Source organism: Macaca fascicularis, chromosome Y, assembly GCF_037993035.2.
Source record: "Macaca fascicularis isolate 582-1 chromosome Y, T2T-MFA8v1.1".
Lineage (NCBI taxonomy): Eukaryota > Metazoa > Chordata > Mammalia > Primates > Cercopithecidae > Macaca > Macaca fascicularis.
This window is the reverse complement of record NC_132903.1, coordinates 1,312,501-1,337,500: the sequence shown is the minus strand read 5'-3', so window position 1 is coordinate 1,337,500 and position 25,000 is coordinate 1,312,501. Positions and strand designations below refer to the sequence as shown.

At 45.2% G+C, this 25,000-nt stretch overlaps 1 protein-coding gene across 3 annotated transcripts in view; it reads left to right on the top strand.

The window, feature by feature from the left end:
• The first annotated feature begins 13,154 nt into the window (after positions 1-13,154).
• The window catches only part of LOC141406859 (S-geranylgeranyl-glutathione receptor P2RY8), a 75,448-nt gene continuing 63,602 nt past the window's right edge, over positions 13,155-25,000 (top strand). For all 3 annotated transcript variants that reach the window (XM_074030394.1, XM_074030396.1, XM_065538736.2), the window contains exon 1: positions 13,155-13,424. The gene's annotated coding sequence lies outside the window, so the exon portion shown is untranslated. The remainder of the gene's footprint in view (positions 13,425-25,000) is intronic.

Below are 25,000 nucleotides of genomic sequence, written 5' to 3'. Positions count from 1 at the left end.
AACACAGTGACTATAATGAATAACATTGAATCGTGTACTTAAAAATCTCGAAGACAGACCGGGCGCGGTGGCTCATGCCTGTAATCCCAGCACTTTGGGAGGCCGAGGCAGGCAGATCACGAGGTCAGGAGATCGAGTCCATCCTGGCTCATACGGTGAAACCCCGTCTGTACAAAAATAAAAATACAAAAAATTAGCCGGGCATGGTGGCAGGTGCCTGTAGTCCCAGCTACTCACAGAATGGTGTGAACCCCAGAGGTGGAGCTTGCAGTGAACCGAGATCGTGCCACTGCACTCCAGCCTGGGCAACAGAGTGAGACTCCATCTCAAAAAAAAAAAAAAAAAGTCTTGAAGACAGTGGATGTTAAGTATTCTCACCACAAACACACAAACAGATCATGTCCGGCCGGCCGGTGGGCCTGGAATCCCTGCACTTTGAGAGGCCGAGAGAAGGGATCACTTGAGGTCAGGAGTTCAAGACCAGCCTGATCAACACATCAAAAACCCCATCTATTTTAAAAATACAAAATTAGCAGGGCGTGGTGGTGCATGCCTGTAATCCTAGCTACTTGGGAGGCTGAGGCGGAAGAATTGCTTGAACCTAGGAGACTGAGGTTGCAGTGAGGTTGTAGCTGGGACTACAGGCGCCCATGACCATGCCCGTCTAATTTTTTGTATTTTTAGTAGAGACAGGGTTTCACCTTAGCCAGGATGGTCTCGATCTCCTGATCTTGTGATCTGCCCGCCTCGGCCTCCCAAAGTACTGAGATTGCAGGCCTGACGCCTGGCTTATTTTTAAAAAAATTTTTTTTGTAGAGATGGGGTCTGGCTACATTGCCCAGTGTGGTCTCAAACTCCTGGGCTCAGTTTTCCCACCTAAACCTTCTAAACTTCTGAGATGACAGATGTGAGCCACCATGCCCTACCATTTTTTTTTCTTTTGGTAAAATTCACAGAACATAAAATTAACCATTTATTTCACTTTATTTTATTTTATTTATTATTTTTTTATTTGAGACGGAGTCTCACTCTGTTGCCCAGGCTGGAGTACAGTGGCACGATCTCGGCTCACTGCAACCTCTGCCTCCCAGGTTCACGCCATTGTCCTGCCTCAGCCTCCCGAGTAGCTGGGATTACAGGCACCCATCACCATGCGTGGCTACTTTTTTAAATTTTTAGTAGAGACGGGGTTTCACCGTGTTAGCCAGGATGGTCTCGATCTCCTGACCTCGTGATCCGCCCGCCTCGGCCTCCCAAAGTGCTGGGATGACAGGCGTGAGCCACCGCGCCCGGCCAAAACTAACCATTTTAAATGATGTGATTCAGTGCCATTGAGCACATTGACAAGACTGCACAATCGTCACTGCTGTCTGTGCTTCCACACATTCTCCTCATCTAAAAGGACTCTCTGTACCCATTAAGCATGAATTCCCAATCCCTGCTCCCCAGTCCCTCACAACCACAAATCTACTCTCTATTTGTATGGACCTGCCTCTTCTGGACATTTCATAGAAATGGAATCTTACAAAGTGTGTCCTTCTGTGTCTGGCTTCTCTCACTGAGCGTGATGTCCTCAAGATTCATCCATGCGGCAGCCTGTGTCATTCCTTTTTCAAGGCTGTATAGCATCCCGTTTTCATGGCTGCATAGTATTCCATTGCATGGCTGTGTAGTATTCCATTGCAGGGATTTATCCTGCATATCCACTCCTATGTGCATAGATATTTGAGTTGTTTCCACCTTTCCGCTATTGTGTGCTGCTATGCATATTCCTAAGTGGTTCTGCCTCTTGATAGATTTAATTTAAAAACAATAAACAACCATCAAGTGTTTTCCTCCTGAGTCGCAGGTCACAGGGATGCTTGCCTGGAATTCTACAAAGTGTGGCCTTCTGTGTCTGGCTTCTCTCACTGAGTGTGATGTCCTCAAGGTTCATCCATGCGGTAGCCCATGCCAGAACCTCATTCCTTTTTCATGGCTGCATAGTATTCCATTTTCATGGCTGTGTAGTATTCCATTGCATGGATTTGTCCTGCATATCCACTCCCATGTGCATAGATATTTGAGTTGATTCCACCTTTCCGCTATTGTGTGCTGCTATGTATATTCCTAAGTTGTTCTGCCTCTTGATAGATTTAATTTAAAAACAATAAACAATCATCAAGTGTTTTCTTCCTGAGTTGCAGGTCACAGGGATGCTTGCCTGGACTTCTACAAAGTGTGGCCTTGTGTGTCTGGCTTCTCTCACTGAGCGTGATGCCCTCAAAGTTCATCCATGCGGTAGCCTGTGCCAGAACCTCATTCCTTTTTCATGGCTGCATAGTATTCCATTGCATGGCTGTGTAGTATTCCATTGCATGGATTTATCCTGCATATCCACTCCCATGTGTGCATCGTTCTGCCTCTTGATACATTTAATTTAACAAGAAGAAACAACCATAAAATGTTTTCCTCCTGAGTTGCAGGTCACAGGGACGCTTAATCAAGACCCCAGAACCGAGTCTATAAGGGAGTGAAATTGGTAGCCTGGGCCTCCTGTAGCCAGTACTTTGGGTTTTTTGTTTTGTTTTGTTGTCTTCAAAGATTTTAGTGCCAACCTCTGCAGAAAAACAGCACCCCTAGATGAGGAGGATCAGATAGGGTTGGCGATGCAGAAAGTTGGAGGGTGTGGTCCTTCCTCTTCCCGTACCACCTTTGCAGTCAACAACGGACCTACCCAGGGCTGCAGACAGGCGGGGAGACAACCGGGTTACTCAGAAAAGCCTCACGAGAAGGGAAAGGCGGTGTTTACACAGCCCCGGCAGGGTTCTGGTGTCCATGCCTCCCAGGGACAGGGTTCCTGTGAAAGTCATTGTGAAGTATGTTTGCCAGGCACTGGGTCCCAGGACTGCTCCAGTGTCCGGGTCTTTATGGCATGGATGAGAAAGCGTGACCATCTCTGTTTTCCCCATACACATTCTCTACGTATTGCATCTGGCCCCGAACACCAACTCAAGAGGGCCCTGGTAGCGTCAGCTTCAACCCTGACCCTCCCTGCAAGTGGATTATTCTTCCCATTCCCTCATTTGCTGGGGCTGGAACCTTCATGTTTCAGGACAGTGTCTTGGTTCTTCTATGTTGCTATCATGAAATACCATAGCCTGAGGGCTTTATCAACAGCAGGCAGTTATATCTCATGGTTCTAGAGGCTGGAAGTCCGAGGTGAAGACGTGGCAGAGTCAGCGTCTGGTGGTCTATGAACCAGTGGCTTCCTGGTCCATAGATGGCGCCTTCTTGCCGTGTCTGACATGGTGGAGGGGGTAAAGGAGCTCTCTGGGGCCCCTTTTTATTTTATTTTATTTTATTTTATTTTATTTTATTTTATTTTATTTTGTTGTCGTTGTTGTTATTTTAGTTTTTTGAGATGGAGTGTCGCTCCATCACCCAGACTGGAGTGCAGTGCTGTGATCTCAGCTCACCGCAGCGTCCACCTCCAGGGTTCACACCATTCTCCTGCCTCAGCCTCCCGAGTAGCTGGAACCACAGGCACCTGCCACCTCGCCCGGCTAGTTTTGTTTTCGTATTTTTATTTATTTATTTATTTATTTAGAGACAGAATTTCGCTCTTTTTGCCCAGGCTGGAGTGCCGTGGCGCGATCTCAGCTTACCGCAACCTCCGCCTCCCAGGTTCAAGCGATTCTCCTGCCTCAGCCTCTCGAGTAGTTGAGATGACAGACGTGCACCACCACGCCCGGCTAATTTTTGTACTTTTCGTAGAGATGAGGTTTCCCCGTGTTGGCCAGGCTGGTCTTGAACTCCCGACCTCAGGTGATCCGCCCGCCTCGGCCTCCCAAAGTGCTGGGATTGCAGGCGTGAGCCACCGCGCCCGGCCTGCTGGTTTTATAAGTGTCTGACGGTTCTCCCTCCACACGCTCTCTCTCTGCTGCCACCTTATGAAGAAGGTGCCTGCTTCCCGTTCGCCCTCCGCCATGACTGTAAGTTTGCTGAGGCCCTCCTCAGCCATGTGGACCTGTGAGTCAACGCGGCCTCTTTCCTTTATCAATTACCCAGTCTCAGGCCAATCTTTATAGCAGGGTGACCACGGACTAACACGGCAGGCTCAGAACCCCCATCCCAGGAAAGAGATACGGAATGCCAGGCTGGGGTTCCGTGGGACCTTGGAATGGAATCTGTCGTGAGAAAGGAAATCATGCCATTAGAAGGAAACAGACTTTGAGATCCACCAGGCCTTTGGGCCAATGGCATAACCATTCCGAGTGATTTTTATTTTATTTTATTTTTTTGAGACAGAGTCTCACTCTGTCATTCAGGCTGGAGTGCAGTTGTGTCATCTTGGGGCTCTCTGCAACCTCCGCCTCACAGGTTCAAGTGATTATTCTGCCTCAGCCTCCCGAGTAGCTGGGGTTACAGGTGCATGCCACCGCACCTGGCTAATTTTTGTATTCTTAGTAGAGACGGGGTTTCATCATGCTGGTCAGGCAGGTCTCAAACTCCTGATCTCAGGTGATCTACCCATCTCGGCCTCCCAAAGTGCTGGGATTACAGGCATGAGCCACTGTGCCTGGCCTTTTTTTGTTTTTGTTTTTTGTTTTGGTTTTTTTGAGACAGAGTCGTGCTCTTGTTGCCTAGGCTGGAGTGCAATGGCATGATCTTGGCTCACTGCAACCTCCACCTCCCAGGTTCAAGCAATTCTCTCACCTCAGCTTCTCAAGCAGCTGGGGTTACGGGCGCCCGCCCCAGTGCCTGGCTAATTTTTTGTGCTTTTTTTTTTTTTGAGACAGAGTCTCGCTCTGTCGCCCAGGCTGGAGTGCAGTGGCCGGATCTCAGCTCACTGCAAGCTCCGCCTCCCTGGTTCCCACCATTCTCCTGCCTCAGCCTCCCGAGTAGCTGGGACTACAGGCGCCTGCCACCTCGCCCGGCTAGTTTTTTGTATTTTTTTAATAGAGACGGGATTTCACCGGGTTAGCCAGGATGGTCTTGATCTCCTGACCTCGTGATCCGCCCGCCTCGGCCTCCCAAAGTGCTGGGATTACAGGGTTGAGCCACCGCGCCTGGCCAATTTTTTGTATTTTTAGTAGAGATGGGGTTTCACCATGTTGGTCAGGCTGGTCTCGAACTCCTGACCTTAAGTGATCCCCCACCTCCCCTCGGCCTCCGAAAGTGCTGGGATTACAGGCACGAGCCACCATGCCCGGCCCCGAATGTCCTTGTAACACGAGCGTTTTTTGATGACAAAAAGGCCGTGCATCCAGCTGGCACATCAGAGCCCGGTAACTGTCAGCGACCGATACCACCTCACTCAGACCAGGAACGGCTCCGAAGCATCATACCCCCAAAATACACTTGGCCTCTCATCCCGCAAGCAGCCACCAGCCTTTCGCTACAATAGGCTTGGCCCTCAATCCTGCAAGGTTAAGAGGATGATGGTGCACACGGAAGGGTAAGAATTCATCTCCTAAGACAACGATCCCAGAGGCTCGGTGAGACCTGCGTCCCCCAAACACCCCCAGGGTGACCTGCAGCGTGGCGCCCGACAGGCCACACACAGTCACATCCATCTCCTCTGCTGCCCCTGGTTCACAGGAAACCAGCTCAGCCCACGATGTCCATCCTTCACTTGTCTCCGAGGGATGGCTCTGAGGCAGGTCCCACACGATCCCTCAAAGGTCTCAGCATGATGGACCCTTGGGTGGTTCTTTAGACCCCATTCATGCTGTGTTCTCTTCTTTCTCTTTGCTTTGTATTCCCCGTCTCCATCCATGCCCAGCATCTTTTTTTGTTTTGCTTTGTTTTGTTTTTTTGAGATGGAGTTTCACTCTTGTTGCCCAGGCTGGGGTGCAATGGCGTGATCTGGGTTCACTGCAACCTCCGCCTCCCGGGTTCAAGGGATCCTCCTGCCTCAGCCTCCCGAATAGCTGGGATGACAGGCACGTGACACCACATTTGGTTAATTTTTGTATTTTTAGTAGAGACGGAGTTTCACCATGTTTGTCAGGCTGATCTCGAACTCCTGAGCTCGTGATCCACCTGCCTCGACCTCCCAAAGTGCTGGGATGACATGTGTGAGCCACCACACCCAGCATTTTTTTTTCTTTTCTTTTCCTGAGTCTAAGTTTCACTCTGTCGCCCAGGCTGGAGTGCAATGGCACGATCTCGGCTCACTGCAACCTCCGCCTCCTGGGTTCAAGTCATTCTCCTGCCTCAGCCTCCCGAGTAGCTGGGATGACAGGTGCACAGCACCACACAGGACTAACTGTTGTATTTTTAGTAGAGACAGGGTTTCGCCATGTTGGTCAGGCTGGTCTCAAACTCCTGACCTCAAGTGATCCACCCACGTCGGCCTCCCAAAGTGCTGGGATGACAAGCATGAGCCACCGCTCCCGGCCGACACCCAGGATTTTGCTCAGGGTGTGTTGCAGGAAGAGTTGAGACTACAGCCCTCCACATCCTAACCTTCCTCGTATCTTCAAAGACCCTATTAGCAAATAAGCTTCCTTTCTCACCTTCAGAGCACGAACCTGCAATTATTTTAAAGGGCGTATGGGAAGCAGCATTCAATATCCTCCCCATCCCTAAACCAACGGCTGCAGATAGAATCACGTCTCCACACCTGGCCTGCACGGATGTGCTTGGATTTCAGGACTGGCATTCTATTTCTGGGACGGTCTAGGCCTCCCAGGCCTGGGTGAACAGCCCCCGAAAACTTCACGGTGTGCTCAGCCCCGAAACGTTGCGTATGCAGCAGAGAAGCTGATACAATGGCTCGGACCCCACCGCAGCTCCAGGCCGCCTTGTCCGTCTGTCCCTTGCGTGAGCACCTTGTGAGGGCAGCTGCCAACAGCCTGGTTTCCCAGGGCAGACGTGGGGACCTGGCCGGGGCTGCTATTTCTGTCCCTCTCTTCCTCCAGGGCCCGTCAGTTTTCCGTTCCACTCTCAACATCAGGCCCTCAGCTCTCCCGGGACATGAACGCATCCTGTTCCTGGTTTCCTTCAGAGAAACAGCCCCAAATGACCTCTCACGGCAGTCACTAAACCCACCGGGGTTCAGCCGGCGTCCTCAGATCAAGCTCAGATCGGCTCAGACACCTTCAAACGCCATGTCAGAGAGATGAGCACATTCTTCCCTGCAACCTGCAACCCGGACTCACAAAACATGACGCATGGTCCCCACGAGATGCAGATATGAGCCTGAGCTATCAACATCGGTCTGTAGCACCCGGCCTGAGGGTCTGTAGCTGCCCCACAGAGAGGTCAAGCAGGTGGACAGCTACGCACAGCCGTTGTGCCAGAAACTAAGAGGGAATTCCTCCTGCCTACTGGGTTTTCGGCTCTGACATTGGTCTCCCTAGGCCTTCAGCCTGGAACTCACACCCTCAGCTGTCCTGGGTCTCAGGCCTTCAGCCTGGAACTCACACCCTCCGCTGTTCTGGGTCTCAGGCCTTCGGCCTGGAGCTCACACCCTCCGCTGTCCTGGGTCTCAGGCCTTCGGCCTGGAGCTCCCACCCTCCGCTGTCCTGGGTCTCAGGCCTTCGGCTGGAGCTCCCACCCTCCGCTGTCCTGGGTCTCAGGCCTTCGGCCTGGAGCTCCCACCCTCCGCTGTCCTGGGTCTCAGGCCTTCGGCCTGGAGCTCCCACCCTCCGCTGTCCTGGGTCTCAGGCCTTCGGCCTGGAGCTCCCACCCTCCGCTGTCCTGGGTCTCAGGCCTTCGGCCTGGAGCTCCCACCCTCCGCTGTCCTGGGTCTCAGGCCTTCGGCCTGGAGCTCCCACCCTCCGCTGTCCTGGGTCTCAGGCCTTCGGCCTGGAGCTCCCACCCTCCGCTGTCCTGGGTCTCAGGCCTTCGGCCTGGAGCTCCCACCCTCCGCTGTCCTGGGTCTCAGGCCTTCGGCCTGGAGCTCCCACCCTCCGCTGTCCTGGGTCTCAGGCCTTCGGCCTGGAGCTCACACCCTCCGCTGTCCTGGGTCTCAGGCCTTCGGCCTGGAGCTCACACCCTCCGCTGTCCTGGGTCTCAGGCCTTCAGACTCAGACGGGAGCTCATACTCTTGGCTCTTCTGGGTAGAAATTCAGACTCAGACTGGAATTCACACCCTTGGCTCTTCCAGGTCTCCAGCTTTTCACACAGCAGATTGCGGGACACCTCAATCTCCGTGATATTATGAGTTTATTTCCTCCAAGAAGTCTCATATATTATAGAGTTGTTAAAATACATATGTGTGTATTGATAAATATGTAAATATGTATAGAATATAGAAATATTTATAAATTATATAAAAGAAATATATTTGCCTATGTCCTCACCTACCTAAAGATATAGACAATAAAACACATATATTTATATTTATAAACCTTGCACGCCCAGATAAAAATGGATCTCTTATGTATATATAAAAATATATTCTATTGGTGCTTTTCTCTGGAGAACACTAACTCATGTAACGATATATCTGTTTTTGGGGGGGTAAACAATTTTATTTTTTAAAATTTTATGCCGCAAAATTATATCATGCACATTCACAAATAAGAAACTTGTCTTTAGGACATTAACCATTGGAAGTTTTCACCCGACTCACATACTTTTTCCTTTTAAGTTGCTATTGGGTTAACTGATATTTAGCATTTACTCTGAAGTTTGGTAAAACGTGTCATCAATCTGTTACGAGAGAATTCACATCTTTTGCTAAGTGTTCTCTGGGCTTGCACGTACTCTTGACCAAACAAAACACCCCCTGGCTCCATACTCTAAACTATCTTTGTAGCCTACGTTATAAGATGGGGAAAGTCAAGAGAAATCTTTGTTTTGAGACGGAGTCTCACTCTGTCGCCCAGGCTGGAGTGCAGTGGTGCAATCTCGGCTCACTGCAAGCCCCGCCTCCCGGGTTCCCGCCATTCTCCTGCCTCAGCCTCCTGAGTAGCTGGGACAACAGACACCTGCCACCACGCCCAGCTAATTTTTGCACTTTTAGTAGAGACTGCAACCTCTGCTCCCAGGGTTCAAGCGATTCTCCTGCCTCAGCCTCCCGAGTAGCTGAGATTACAGGTGTCCGTGACCACACCTGGCTAATCTGTGTATTTTTAGTAGAGACAGGATTTCACCATGTCGGCCAGGCTGGTCTCGAACTCCTGACTTTGGGAAATCTGCGCACGTGGGCCACCCAAAGTCCTGGGATTACAGACATGAGCCACCACTCCCGGCCTTTATTTTATTTTAGATTCTGGGGATGCATACGCAGGTTTGTTACAAGACATATTGTGTGATGCTGAGATTTTGGGTATGAATATCTATCTATGACTTAGTTACTGAGCTTAGCACCCAAAAGGTAGTTTTTCAGCCGTTTTTCTCCCTCCCTCCCCTTTCTAGGAGTCTCCAATACCTGTTGTTATCACCTTTTTTTTTTTCTGAGATGGAGTTTTCACTCTTGTCGCCTAGGCTGGAGTGCAGTGGCGCGATCCTGGCTCACTGCAAGCTCCGCCTCCCGCGGTTACGCCATTCTCCTGCCTCGGCCTCCCGAATAGCTGGGATTACAGGTGCCCGCCACCACGCCCGGCTAATTTTTGTATTTTTAGTAGAGGCGGGGTTTTGCCATGTTGGCCAGGCTGGTTTCGAACTCCTGACCTCAAGTGATCCTCCCACCTCAGCCTCCCAAAGTGCTGGGATGACAGGCCTGCGCCACTACACCTGGCGACCTTTTTGTATTTTAGTAGAGATGAGATTTCACTGTAGATTTCCTTTCTTCTCTCTGACTCGAACCTGAAATTAATGAAAAATGCCACCGAAAAATAAAATGTTAAAATGGGCATCCCATGTGTTGGCAAAACACACCTGCTCCTGAAAAATAATAACAGGGAACCGGGTGCGGTGGCTCACGCCTGTAATCCCAGCACTTTGGGAGGCCGAGGCGGGTGGATCACAAGGTCAGGAGATCGAGACCAGCCTGGCCAACATGATGAAACCCCGTCTCTACTAAAAATACAAAAAATTAGCCAGACGTGGTGGCGGGCATGTGTAATCCCAGCTACTCAGGAGGCTGAGGCAGGAGAATGGCTTCAACCTGGGAGGCGGAGGTTGCAGAGAGCCGAGATCGCGCCACTGCACTCCAGCCTGGACGACAAGAGTGAAACTCTGTCTCAAAAAAAAGACAATTAAAAAAAGCCAACCAATGATAAAATGTTAAGATGAGCATCCCATGTATTGCCCGAATACACCTGCTCCTGAAAACAAACAAACAAACAAACAAAAAAAAAAACAAAAAACAGGGAACTAGGTGCAGTGGCTCACGCCTGTAATCCTAGTACTTTGGGAGACCAAGGCAGACGGATCACGAGGTCAGGAGATCGAGACCAGCCTGGCCAACATAACGAAACCCCATCTATACTAAAAATACAAAAAGTTAGCCGGGTGTGGTGGTGTGCGTGTGTAATCCCAGCTACTTGGGAGGCTGAGGCAGGAGAATTGCTTGAACCCGGAAGGCGGAGGTTACAGTGAGCTGAGATGGCACCACTGCACCCCAGCCTGGGCGACAGAGCAAGACTGTGCCTCAGAAAATAATAATAATAATAATAATAATAATAATAATAATATTCTATCTATTCAATTACAGTTGTCTTTACTTTTTCATTACTTTTAGCCTTTTATCAACATATTGTTTTCGAGATCACATCTTTAATTTTCTTGTTGTTGAGACAGAGTCTCGCTCTGTTTCCCAGGCTGGAGTGCAGGGGCGCGATCTCAGCTCACTGCAACCTCCGCCCCCCGGGTTCACGCCATTCTCCTGCCTCAGCCTGCTGAGTAGCTGGGACTACAGGCGCCGCCACCTCGCCCGGCTAATTTTTTTGTATTTTGTAGAGATGGGGTTTCACCATGTCTGTGCCCGGCTAATTTTTGTATTTTGTAGAGATGGGGTTTCACCATGTTGGCCAGGCTGGTCTCGAACTCCTGACCTCAGGTGATCTGCCCGCCTCGGCCTTCCAAAGTCCTGGGTTTATAGGCGTGAGCCACCGTGCCCGGCCTTTGTTTTATTTTAGATTCCGGGGGTACATGTGCAGGTTTCTTACAAAGGCATATTGTGTGATGCTGAGACTTTGGGTATGAATGATCTCATGACCTAGCTACTTAGCTTAGCACCCAGTACGTAGTTTTTCAGCCCTTCATCTCCCTCCCTCCCCTGTCTAGGAGTCTGTAATGCCTCTTGTTCCCATCTTTTCTCTTTTCTTTCTTCCTTCCTTCCTTCCTTCCTTTCTTTCTTTCTTTCTTTCTTTCTTTCTTTCTTTCTTTCTTTCTTTCTTTCTTTCTTTTCTTTCTTTCTTTCTTTCTTTCTTTCTTTCTTTCTTTCTTTCTTTCTTTTTTTCTTTCTTTCTTTTCTCTCTTTCCTTCTTTCTCTCTTTCTCTCTTTCTCTCTCTCTCTCTTTCTTTCTTTCTTTCTTTCTTTCTTTCTTTCTTTCTTTCTTTCTTTCTTTCTTTCTTTCTTTCTTTCTTTCTTTCTTTCTTTCTTTCTTTCTTTCTTTCTTTCTTTCTTTCTTTCTTTCTTTCTTTCTTTCTAGATAGAGTTTTCGCTCTTGTCGCCCAGGCTGGAGTGCAGTGGTGCAATCTCGGCTCACTGCAACCTCCGCCTCCCAGGTTCAAACGATTCTCCTGCCTCAGCCCCCCGAGTAGCAGGAATTACAGGCATCCACCACCACGCCCAGCTAGTTTTTGTACTTTTAGTAGAGACTGCAACCTCTGCTTCCCGGGTTCAAGCGATTCCACTGCCTCAGCCTCCCAAGTAGCTGAAATTACAGGTGTCTGTGACCATGCCCGGCTAATTTTTGTATTTTTAGTAGAGACGGGGTTTCAGTATGTTGGCCAGGCTGGTCTCGAACTCCTGACCTCAGGTGATCCAGCCACCTAGGCCTCCCGCACTGCTGGGATGACAGGCATGAACCACCGCGCCTGGTCTGTTGTTCTCTTCTTTATGTCCATGAGGACCCCATGTTTACCTCCTGCTTATAAGTGAGAACATGCGGCATTTGGCTTTGTGTCTCTGTATTAATTCGCTTTGGAGAATGGCCTCCGGCTGGATCCAAGTTTCTGCAAAGGACATCGTTTCATTCTTTTTCATGGCTTTGTACTATTCTGTGGTGTCTATGCACTCCGTTTTATTATTCTTATTATTTTTATTTATTTATTTATTTGTTTGTTTTTGAGACAGAGTTTCGCTCTCGTCGCCCAGGCTGGAGCGCGGTGGTGCCATCTCGGCTCACTGCAACCTCCACCTCCCGGGTTCACACGATTCTCCTGCCTCAGCCTCCCCAGTAGCTGGGATTACAGGCGTCCACCACCATGCCCAGCTAATTTTTGTATTTTTAGTAGGGGACGGGATTTCGCTATGTTGGCCAGGCTGGTCTCGAACTCCTGACCTCAAGTGATCCACCTCCCTTGGCCCCCCAAAGTGCTGGGATTACAGGCATGAGCCCCCACACCCAGGCTGGCTTGAGGGTTTGTACCCTGTCTTTTCCCTGAGCCGTGGTTCAATATTCACTCATTCTTTCGGGGTGACAGATCCTTCCGTCTCAACCTCCTCCTCGCACGAATGACAACAGCCCACCATCGCTCATCACAAGCAAGGATGCCGGAACTCGGGAACCTGGTCCTCAGTCGTGAAACCTACCAATCCTCAGGGGATGTTGAGGGTATGAACCTCTCCCGTCCGTGACCCAGTGTCAGAGCCGGAATGATCAGTGCCCAAGGTCTGTTGGCTTGTCACAGTCTGGCCGTGTACCAAGACGTCGCAATTCGCACAGCTTTAGAATCTAAAAGGAAACGTGTTCTGGGTTTTTTTTTTGGGGGGGGGGTGGTTTGGCTTTGTTTTAATTTCAGAAGAAATAGGAATCTGTTCTGGGGAATGCCACGGCACTTTGCCGCTGGTGACAACGTCGAGGAAAATCATTCTCCCTCTTTTCCTCTCTAGAAAATTCTCAGGGTTTTCTTCGAGTGGGGCCCCCTGGGAGCCAGTGATAGGGAGGTGGGCGGTTAACGGTGCCGCCCAGAGACTGAGCGATGAGCTCAGCCCTGCACACCAGGGTTCAGACAGTTACACAGGAAATTTCACAACAGGCTTCCTTTCCACCTAAGCCTGAGTCGTAACCGTGGTTGTCCGCTCGGAGGTGGAGTTTGCAGAATTTGCATTTGGAGATGATCGTGCCAGCCGGCGGGCCACCCAGCGGGGAGGCTACCCTTGCAACGTTTGCTGGAGAGATGGAACTGGAAGGGCAGCTGTCTGCCACCAGCAAGCACTTTCTTAAGCACTCTGGGTGGCCAGGGCTTGCAAGCTGGTGGCTGACCCTCTGAGTCCTGGGCTCTGAGGCCCACGGCCGTCGACTTACGCGTTGGATTCCGTTACCTGGAGAACCTCTGAACTCTCACCTGCTCCTTCTGCCGCTGCTTCTGCACGGGTGAGCTGCCGGGCTGGCCGTTTCTTCTTGTTCTGTGTTGTCAAGGGAGACGAGAGGGTCGCTGGGAGGGTCTGTGTGGGGTGAGAACATGGGGGAAGACGGTGCAAACCCCATGAAGTATATTCTTCTCACGCTAGAGGAGACCAGGTGTGCAAATCTGCAAATTCCCTGCGAAGGAGACTTTGCAGAACCGCTTAGCGGGGAAATGCTCACATTTTCCAGGGATGCAAACCACCTTTCCTTTAAAAACTCATTCCATGAACTTTGGGAGGCCGAGGCGGGCGGATCACGAGGTCAGGAGATCGAGACCATCCTGGCTAACAAGGTGAAATCCCATCTCTACTAAAAAAATACATTTAAAAAATTAGCCAGGTGCAGTGGTGGGCGCCTGTAGTCCCAGCTACTCGGGAGGCTGAGGCAGGAGAATGGCATGAACCCGGGAGGCGGAGCTTGCAGTGAGCCGAGATCGCACCACCGCACTCCAGCCTGGGCCACAGAGCGAGACTCCGTCTCAAAAAAATACATAAATAAATACATAAAAAAAACTCATTCCGTGAAATGCAACTCTGTTGAGGTTAACCTGAGAGAGGGTAAGCAGCTGGGGCTGCCGCTCGTAACTCATTTATGCCGGAGGTTGCAGTTTCTTGAATGTTTGCAATCTGACCTTGGCAATGACCTTGAGCTGTGGGCTATAAATAACTCCCGAATGCTTAGCGTTCCCATAATGGAACAGTAGGCATCAAGTCAATGGGTCTGAAAGCCCTGTGGGTGCCTGGATGAGCGTGGTGGCCCCTCGCCACCCCCTCGGTGCCAGGGAGACCCCAGACCCGGGTCTCACCGCCCCCTCAGTCCTCGTTTGCACAGGTCCACTTAGAAACCCTGATTCCTTGGGCTTTTTCAGATCCGTCACTAAAAAGCTGGGAAAAGCCAAGTCCCCACGCGCAGACCTGGTCGAGGGAGATCTGGGAATTCCCGGCCACACACACAAGTGCTGCTGCTGTGGCACCGTATGTCACGTTTCTATGAAGAGGAACCGTGGTCACGCGGCTCTGTTCCCAAAAAGAAAAGGGTTTTTTTTGGTGTGTGTGTGTGTGTGTGTGTGTGGTTGTTTCTTCCCATGTTGTTATGTTTCCGTAAGGTGAATGCGCACGCGGAAACGCGAGGCCCCTGAGTAAAAAGCACCAAGGAGCTGAAACCCCTGACAAAGCAGGTGCATCTGACCACGCCGTCCAATCTCTCCTTCCTGCTCTGTTCCTCCTTGCATAGCCCACTTGACTTTGGCAAGCAGCACCAGATAGTAGCATGTGTGTGTGTGTATATAAAATATATATAAATATACATAATATATAATATATAAAATACAGAAATATATTATTATATATAAATATATGATATATGATATATGATATATAAATATAAATATATATTATATATAAATATATATAATATAAATATATAAGATATATAATATATATTATAAATATATAATATATAAATATATATTATAAATATATAAGATATATAAATATATATTATAAATATATAAGATATATAAATATATAATATATATAAATATATAACATAATATATAAATATATAGCATATAAATATATAAGATATATAATATATTATATATGATATATAAATATCTTATATATGGCCGGGCGCGGTGGCTCAAGCCTGTAATCCCAGCACTTTGGGAGGCCGAGACGGGCGGATCACAAGGTCAGGAGATCGAGACCAGCCTGGCTAATACGGTAAAACCCCGTCTCTACTAAAAAATACAAAAAACTAGCCGGGTGAGGTGGCGGGCGCCTGTAGTCCCAGCTACTCGGGAGGCTGAGGCAGGAGAATGGCGTAGACCCGGGAGGCGGAGCTTGCAGTGAGCTGAGATGTGGCCACTGCACTCCAGCCTGGGCGACAGAGCGAGACTCCATCTCAAAAAAAAAAAAAAAAAAAAAAAATCTTATATATAAATATATAAGATATATAAATATATCATATATAAATATATCATATATAAATATATAAGATATATAAATATATCATATATAAATATATAAGATATATAAATATATCATATATAAATATATATAATATAATATATATAATTTATAATATATAAATATATATAACATATATAAATATATATTATATATAACATATAATATATTAAAAATATATAATATATATTATATATATATTTTTTTATGGCGGTGACACACGCCTGTAATCCCAGCACTTTGGGAGGCCAAGGTGGACGGATCACTTGAGGTCAGGGGTTCGAGACCAGCCTGGCCGACATAGTAAAACCCCGTCTCTACTAAAACTATAAAAATTAGGCGGGTGCGGTGGTGCCCACCTGTCCTCCCAGCTACTCGGGACGCTGAGGCAGCAGAATCACCTGAACCTGGGAGACGGAGGTTGCGGGGAGCCCAAGATCCAAGATCGCGCCACTGCACTCCAGCCTGGGTGACAGAGTGAGACTCTGTCTCCAAAAAAAAAAAGGAAATTATCCCACGTTGCAAAAACAGTAGTTTCACTTGGGCACTGTCACACAGATGCCAGTGTCCTGCGTGCACCAGGACGCTGCCCCTTTTCCAAATATGGGCGTCCCCCACCCCCAGGGGGACAATGAGGTCAGAGGCTGAGAGAGGGATGCATGGGACTCATCGGACGGTAGGCAACCCTGTCTTTGTAAAAGCAAGTGCGTTTCAGATGCCTTCTGCCAGGTCCCCACCTGGCTGCGCCACTAACATGGACCAAGCTTGGGGTGGGTGGGAGAGATGAGGTCCCCTGGGAGAACCACAGAGACCCTCCCTCCCTCCAGTGCTACCCACACTGCATTTCTGGGTTTGCCACTTAAGGTTCTGGGGGAGAAGTGATGGCTTAGGGTTGATAACAGCAGAGTAGCTATTGCCAGTGGTGAATATGTACAGGTCTGGACTTGGAGAGGCCCCTGGCCTGGGCAGATGGCCCCCTCTTGTCTGAGTCTCTCTCCTGCTGCCCTGTCCTCCAGCCCTGCCTCTCCATCAGCACCTCCTCGTTGGCTGGGCCTGGGCAGGGTCCCCAACCTCCCTCCCACAGCCCCTCTTCTGTCCCTGGAGGCACTGAGGTGGGCGGAGCAGGGTCCAAGGATCCCAGTGTCCACCTGGCTCCCTGCTCTACCTCTCTCGGGCTAGGAGTTTCTGCACGGCCCCTGGGAGACACACGACCCCCTGCAGAAGGTACAGAAAGAGGGTGGGCGGGATGGGTGCCCCCAAGATTACCCCCAAGGACTGCACTGAGCTCAGGGAACTCCAGGGACGGTTCTGCAGCTCACACTGTCGCTCCCCAGGGACGCAGGATCTGTGTTCATTTAGGACAAAGCAACAGATATATCTGTGTGTGTGTGTGTGTGTATATTATATATAATTATGTAATATATAAATAATATATAAATAAATATATAGTATATGTAAATATATAATATATAAATAATAAATAATATGTAAATATATAATATATTTAAATAATAAATATATACATATATAATATAAAAATAATAAATAACATATAAATATATAATATGAAAATAATAAATAATATATAAATATATAATATGAAAATAATAAATATATAAACATATAATATGAAAATAATAAATAATATATAAATATATAACCTATTTAAATAATAAATATATGAATATATAATATGTAAATAATAAATAATATATAAATATATAATCTATTTAAATAATAAATATATAACTATATAATATGAAAATAATAAATAATATATAAATATATAATCTAATTAAATAATAAATACATAAATATATAATATATAAATAATATATAAATATGTAATATATAAATAATATAAAAATATAAGATATATGCATAATAAATCATATATAATCTATTTAAATAATAAATATATAAATATATAATATATAAATATATGATATATAAATAAAAATATATAAATATATATTTAAATAATAAATATATAATATATAAATAAAAATATAAATATATAATATGTTTAAATAATAAATAGATATACCATATAAATACAAATAATATATAAATATATAATATATTTAAATTATAAAAATATATAATATTTAAATAATATATAATATATTTAAATAATAAATACATAAATATATATCATATAAATAAGAATAATATGTAATATATTTAAATAATAAATATATAAATATATAACATAAATAAAACATAATATATAATATATTTAAATAATAAATATATAAATATATAACATATACATATATATTATTTATGGCTCCAACAATCTCTTTTATTGCCTCAAGAAAGCAGTCTTCAGAAAATTTTTTCAGAAGTCGATATGTGTTTTTGTTGGTTAGTTTTACACTTTTTACTTCTATAGGTTTTGGGGAAACAGGTGCTATTTGGTTACACGAGTACGTTCTTTAGTGGTGATGTGTGAGATTTTGGAGTATCCATCACCTGAGCGGTATACACTGAACCCAATTTGTGACCTTTTATCCCTCATCCTCTTCCCACTCTTTGCCCTGGAGTTCCCAAAGTCCATTGTGTCATTCTTTTTTTTTCTTTGTTTTCTTTTTTTTTTTTGAGGTGGAGTTTCACTCTGTTGCCCAGGCTGGAGTGCAGTGGCACAATCTCGGCTTACTGCAACCTCCTCCTCCCAGATTCAAGCGATTCTCCTGCCTCAGCCTCCTCCTGAGTAGCTGGGATTACAAGCATGTGCCACCTTGACCGGATAATTTTTGTATTTTTAGTAGAGATGGGGTTTTACCATGTTGGCCAGGCTGGTCTCGAAATCCTGACCTTGTGATCTGCCCGCCTTGGCCTCCCAAAGTGCTGGGATGACAGGTGTGAGCCACCGCGCCCGGCCATTGTGTCATTCTTTTATGCCTTTGCATCCTCATAGCTTAGCTCTCACTTATGAGTGAGAACATACGATGTTTGGTTTTCCATTCCTGAGTTACTTCACTTAGAATAATGGTCTCCAATCTCATCCAGGTGGCTGCAAATGCCGTTCTTTTTCATGACTGAGTAGTATTCCATCATATATATGTGTGTATATATGCACACACGTCTATATATATACACATATGTGAGTACATGTATATACACATATGTGCGTATATGTATATACGCATGCACGCATGTATGATGTATATATGCATGTACACATATATGGTGTATATACGCATGTACACACATATATGATGTATACACGCATGTACACACATGTATGATGTACACACGCATGTACACACATATACAATGCATACATGTATGTATACACATATGTATACACATACACACATATATACACACATATATGATGTATATATGTATGTATACATATATGTATATGCACACATATATACACATACACCCATATGTGTGCATATATACATGCAAACACATATGTGTATATGTACATGTGTATGTATACATATGTACACGTTTGTGTGTGTATATGTATATGTGTATATATACACATGTACACATGTATGTCTGTGTGTATGTATACATATATGTGTATGTGCATGTGTGTATATACACATATATGCCTGTAAACATGTGCATATATACACACATATGTATTACCTACACATATATGTACATATGCATATGTTTGTATATCTATATACATATATGTATGCATATGGCACACATCTATATGACTATATATGTGTGTTTGTGTCAGTGCCGGCATTTGTATATATAAATATAGCACAGCTTCTTTATCCACTTGTTGATCCATGGGCGTTTGGGCTGGCTCCACATTTTTGCAGTTGCTAATTGTGCTGCTATAACCATGCGTGTGCAAGTATCTTTTTCGTATAATGAGTACTTTCCTCTGGGTCGATAGCCAATAGTGGGACTGCTGGATCACATGGTAGTGCTACATGTAGCTGTTTAAGGAATCTCCACACTGTCTTCCATACTGGCTGTACTAGTTTACATTCCCACCAGCAGTGTAGACGTGTTCCCTGTTCACCACATCCACGCCAACATCTGTAATTTTTTTATGTTTTGATTAGGGCCATTCTTGCAGGAGTGGGGTGGTATCGCACTGTGGTTTTGATTTGCATTTCCCTGATCTTTCCTGATGTTGAGCGTTTTCTCATGCCCCTGAGCCGGGCTGGGACCTCGAAGGCTGCATTGACGCTTTTGGGCAGATTGCTCTGCTCCAGGGAAAAGGTGCTGGTGCCCTGAGCAGAGGGACGTTGTGGAAGCAGAATGTGTGATTTTCTGGCCAAGGAGGGCTCCATGGGAGGGATGAATCCCAGGAGACTCTCTATGGCTGGGAAGGGAGTGGCACAGACAGAAGCAGGTGGCAGGTGCCAGGTTGTGTTGGTTTCAGATGATGAGTTGGCAGAGTGACAATACACTGTCCAGGCTCCCCAGGAGTTCATGAGCTGGGGGTGGGCTGAGCATGTGGACCCCTCGGGCTGGGTGCCATCAGGCTGTGAGGGGAGCCTGGACATTGTTTATGGGAGACTCTGTGAGCAGGGGGATCCCTGAGGGAGAGAGCGTGCAGGAAGACGGGGACAAGGACAGTTCTTGGGGTGGAACCAATTGTGAGACACAAAAGACACAGGCTGTCTGCTGGGGCACTAGTGACATTTGAGGGGGGGATTCCCTGTGGTGGGGCCATCCTGGGGACTGTAGGGTGTTGAGCAGTGTCCGTGGGCTCCAGCCACAAGGTGCCAGGAGCACCCACAGTTGTAACTATTAGAAATGTCTCCAGATATTACTCAATATCTCCAGGTAGCAAAATCACCTGCTTATCTAACACTGTCTTAAAGATAGATGAGAGACAAATTAGATAGATAAATGATAGATGATAGCTAGAGAGATGATAGATAGATAGGTAGATAGATGACAGAGAGAATTGAAAATAGATACATACATAAATTAGATAGCTAGATAGATACGTACATACATTCATACATATGTAAATTAGATAGATACATACAAGGATAGATAGATAGGCACATACATACATAGATGGATGCATAGATTAGATAGATGATAGATTAGAGAGATATGTAGATAGATGAGAGATACATAGGATGGATAGATTCATACATACATACATACGTACCTACATGCAGATAGATAACGGTGATGATAGAGAGATAGATTGATAATAGAGATAGATAAAATAGGATACATACATACGTAAATTAGATACATACTTACAAAATAGATTAGATAGATACATGCATACATGGATAAATAGATTAGATAGATACATAGATAGATGCATAGATTAGATAGATGATAGATTAGACAGATACATAGATAGATGAGAGATAGATAGGATAGACAGATACACAGATACATGCATGCATAAATATAGATAGATAGAGAGATAGATAGATAATGGTGATAATAGATATATAAATAGATAGATAATAGAAATAGATAGATAGATAATGGTGATAATAGATAGATTGATTGACAGATAGATAGATAGATAGATAGATAGATAGATAGATAGATAGATAGAGGTGATAATAGATAGATAGATAGATCGATAGATAGATCGATAATAGAAATAGATGATAGATAGATAGATGATAGATAGATAGATAGATAGATAATAGATGATAGATACATAGATGGATGGATGGATAGATAGATTGATAATAGAAATAGATAGATGATAGATAGATAGATAATAGAAATTGATGATAGATAGATAGATAGATAATGGTGATAATAGATATATAAATAGATAATAGATAGATAATGGTGATAATAGATTGACAGATAGATAGATAGATAGATAGATAGATAGATAGATAGAGGTGATAATAGATAGATAGCTAGATCGATAGATAGATCGATAATAGAAATAGATGATAGATAGATAGATGATAGATAGATAGATAATAGATGATAGATACATAGATGGATGGATGGATGGATAGATAGATTGATAATAGAAATAGATAGATGATAGATAGATAGATAATAGAAATTGATGATAGATGGATAGATATATAGATAGATAATAGAAATAGAAAGATGACAGATAGATGACAGATAGATAGATAATAGAAATAGCTGACAGATAGATAGATAGATCAATAATAGAAATAGATAGATGACAGATAGACAGATCGATAATAGAAATAGATAGATGACAGATAGATAGATAGATAGATAGATAGATAGATAGATAGATAGATAGATAGAGATGATGATAGATAGAATGGTAGATAGACAGATAGATGATAGATAGATAGATAGATAGATAGATAGATAGATAGATAGAATGGTAGATAGACAGATAGATGATAGATAGATAGATAGATAGATAGATAGATAGATAGATAGAATGGTAGATAGATAGATAGATAGATAGATAGATAGAATGGTAGATAGATAGATAGATAGATAGATAGATAGATAGATAGAATGGTAGATAGATAGATGATAGATACATAGATAGATAGAATGGTAGATAGATAGATAGAATGGTAGATAGATAGATGATAGATACATAGATAGATAGAATGGTAGATAGATAGATAGAATGGTAGATAGATAGATAGATAGATAGATAGATAGATAGATAGAATGGTAGATAGACAGATAGATGATAGATAGATAGATAGATAGAATGGTAGATAGATAGATAGATAGATAGATAGAATGGTAGATAGATAGATAGATAGATAGATAGATAGATAGATAGATGGATAGATAGATAGATAGATAGATAGATACTTAGATAGGTAGATACATGGATACACAGATGGATGACAGACAGAGAGAGAGAGATTCTCTATACTAAAAGCAGGGTCTTTCCACGTCAACACTGTAGACATTTGGGGCCAGGTGATTCTCCGTGGTGGGGCTGTCCTGTGCATTGTAAGGTATTGAGAAGCATCCCTGGCTCCACCCAGCAGATGCCAGGACCACCCCCACAGCTGCGACAACCAGAACTGTCCTCAGACATTACCCAGTGTCCCGTGATGAGAAAAATCACCCCTAGCTGAAACCACTGTCAAACGGTAGACATAAATGATAGAGATGAGAGATAAATGCTAGAAAGGTATAGATAGATGATAGATAGAGAAGATTAATACATAGGTGTAGGTGCCAGATAGAGAGATAGACATGATATGTAGATAAATTGATAAATGATAGATAGGATAGATAGGTATAGACAGATAGATAGACACTAACAGAGACTCTCATTCTCAGGCAGGATATCTCAGCCTCAGCACTGCTGACATGTAGGGCTGGAGGATTCTGTGTGTTGAGCCTATCCTCTGCACTATAGGGCATTGAGCATCGTCCCGGGTTCCACCCACCATGCGCCAGACACACCCCCTCCAGTTGTGACACCCCAAACTGCCCAAGGTATAGACAAGCATCCCCACTGGAACAGAATCTCCCGCAATTCTGAACCACAGCATGGGAGGCCGGCAAGATAAGACAAGATGATCCTTCCAGAGATCTGGAAGGAGAAGCAAGACCATGTCCCATCCCCCAGGTCTCAGAGAGAGAATGGGCTGGGTCAAGGGACTGTGGATCACTTCCCTCCATTTCTCCATCTCCTGATGTGCTGTATGCATGCTCTTGTTTCTATAATAAAGTAAGTAGAATTCAAGAGACTCTGTGATTACAAGCCGCAGATGTGTAGATTAAGCAGACATCCCCTGTGCAGATCAGGTCTCAGGGGAAATGGCGGGTTTATTCTCCACCTTTCCAAGACCAAGGGCCCCTCTGTGTGTAAGGTTATTCTCGTCAAACTTGCTTATCTGCCCGAGGACTAAATGCTGGCTTCCACATGTGACATTTTTACTTGCAAAACTGGACCAATGGGGAGCGTCATTCATACTGTCCCATGCAACAAAAGGAACTGAAAAGGTGCAGGAATGAGGAGACTCAAATCCACACTCATTCAAAGAGACTGAAATCCACACTCATGCAAAGAGACTCAAGTCCACACTCATGCAAAGAAACTCAAGTCCGCACTCATTCAGAGACTGAAATCCACACTCATTCAAAGAGACTCAAGTCCACACTTATGCAAAGAAACTCAAATCCACACTCAGAGACTGAAACCCACACGCTTTCAAAGAGACTGAAATCCACACTCATGCAAAGAAACTCAAGTCCACACTCATTCAAAGAGACTCAAAATCACATACATTCAAAGAGACTCAAATCCACACTCATTCAAAGAGACTCAAGTCTACACTCATTCAAAGAGACTCAAGTCTACACTCATTCAAAGAAACTCAAGTCCACACTCACTCAAAGAGACTCAAACTCACATGCATTCAAAGAGACTCAAGTACACACTCATTAAGAGAGACTCAAACCCACATGCTTTCAAAGAGACTCAAGTCTACACTCATTCAGAGACTCAAACCCACACACTTTCAAAGCAACTCAAGTCCACACTGATTCAAAGACACTCAAACTCACACACATTCAAAGAGACCCAAGTCCACACTCATTCAAAGAGACTCAAACTCACACGCATTCAAAGACACTCAAATCCACACTCAATCCACAGACCAGAGCCAGCCTCTTGGAAGCACTTGCTCCTCTGGGCTTCCCTGGGATGTTTAAAGTGGTTTTGAAGATGTCCTATGAGGATGAATGCAAGACTTTGAGTTCACACGGTGCTGATGGGCAGCTCCTGGTACTCAGAGCTGTGATGACCTCCTCAAGGGGCAGTTGTGCAACAGTAGCTCTGATGGACTATCCAGGAAACCACTCTCAGCAAGGAGCCCTGTTATGTGCACACCTGCATGAGCCTCTCAGCCAGTGGTTGAAATGGGCATGTTGCAGACAGCCTCCCGGTGAGATGCAAGAAACGAAACCTGAAGCTCAGTGAAGCTGGAGGCTTCCCAGGCACCAGCTGGTCAGCGAAGGGGCTGTTGTCCATCTACAGTGTCCACATGTCCATCACAAGCTCTTGGCACCAACACAGGCAACTTCTAGCACACTCAGTCTCTTACCCTAGGGTTGGAGGAATTCTGTCTCCAGGTATTTATTTATCACTCATCTGTTCTGGGGCTGGAGGAGAATGAGACTACCCCTGCACTCAGGACAGGGACAGACCAGCAGGTGGCCACACGTGGAATAGAAACAGGAGATACTCCTTCAGTCTCAGCCACAGGGAATGAATGAGCAGGGTCCTTGTAGGGACTGTGACTTTGTAGATGAGAGACCAGAAGAGATTACCATGGCCTCAGTACTGTTTGTTGGATGGTTGAATGGATGGTTGCATAAATAGATGGGTGAATGAATGAGTGAATGAATGAGTGAATGAGTGGATTAGTACACTAGTGAGTGGATGGATGGATATGGAGACAGGTGAATGAACGAGTGGATGAATGGATGGAGGGATGGATGGATGGATGGATAGATGAGTAAATGGATAAGGAATGAATGAGTGGATGAATGAATGAATGAAGGGATGATTGGATGGATGAATGAGTACATGAAAGAATAAATGGATGGATGGATGGTTGGATGAATGAATGGATGGATGAATGGATGGGTAGGTGGATAAGAAATGAATGAATGAAT